Below are 1,397 nucleotides of genomic sequence, written 5' to 3' on the forward strand. Positions count from 1 at the left end.
AAGAGGTGGCAGGAATACACAGAAGAACTATACAAAAAGATCTTAATGACTCAGATAACCACAATGGTGTGATCACTGGACTGTGAAGTCAAGTGGGCCTTAGGAAACATCACTACAAATAAAGCTGGTGGAGGTGATGGAATTGCAGCTGAGCTATTTCAAATCCTAAACGATGATGCTGTGAAAATGCTGCACTCAATATGCCAGCAAATTTGGAAAACGTAGCATAGGCCACAGGACTGGAAAAGGTCAGTTTTCATTCCAATCCCAATGAAGGGCAATGCCAAACAATGTTTAAACTACCACACCATTGCACTCATCTCACACACTAGCAAAGGAATGCTCAAAATGCTCCAACCCAGGCTTCAACAGTATGTGAACCATGAACTTCCAGATATGCAAGCTGGATTTAAAAAAGGCAGAAGAACAAGAGATCAAATTGCCAGCATCTGCTGCATCATTGAAAAAGCAAGAGAGTTCCAGAAAAACATCTACTTCGGCTTTATTGACTATGCCAAAGCCTTTGACTGTTCATCTCTGTGGTGGGATTAATAACATAGCACACTGTTAACCTCAGAAGGCTGTGGCTGGCATAATGTGAGAATATATATGAAAGCATGTTGAAAACCCTAATGTATAATGGAAGAATGCAGAGGTCTCTGCTCATTGCTGTCCTTGTTGAAGATGTAGATCTTCATTGGTTCTGTCATTCAGTAGTTAAAATGAAGTTATTTGATCAGATGCCTCTGTAGGCAGGAAGCCTGGGACTAGGGTGTGTTAGAGATAGAGTGGTTCCTTCTGTTTGTGTTCTACGCATCTTTCTTACCCCACACCAGTCTGGGCCCTGGTAGGCAGCCCCAAGGATTATAGATGGAAAATATCTTCCTGAACCTTGATGAGTCAGCTTTTGTGTTTTCTCCAGCACTCCCTCAGGGATTCTGGTTCTGTCCCCACCTTCACAAAAGATACCTATCTCTGATAGTTTAAAAAAATTTTAAAACCTGAATACATTTTTTTAAAATGGTCAAAGTTCTAGAACTAATCTATGCCAGGTCCTAACTCCAGCATCAACTATCAACAGAACCTTCCAGAGTAACTGGATTCATGGTTTGATTTTCACTTTCTTTCAAGCTTCAAGTGGATTTGGAGAATGCTGTGATTCTTGGTTTTCATCATGGCCCTGTAGTGAAGAGAGCTGCACTGACACAGGGCAACATACTCCTCCTTGTTTCCCTTCTTCCTTTTTAGAATAGTCATCAAATCATTATCAGTAAGTGCTTGCTTTAAAAGATGCCTCAGCAAGTGTCCGTTTGCATAGTCAGGCAGTTAATAGAGTTCTTGCTAAAGGATAGGGCTTGTTAGTGTAATCTGCAAAGATGGAGAGGTTTCCAACCCAG

The sequence above is a fragment of the Budorcas taxicolor genome, chromosome X (assembly GCF_023091745.1).
Source record: "Budorcas taxicolor isolate Tak-1 chromosome X, Takin1.1, whole genome shotgun sequence".
Lineage (NCBI taxonomy): Eukaryota > Metazoa > Chordata > Mammalia > Artiodactyla > Bovidae > Budorcas > Budorcas taxicolor.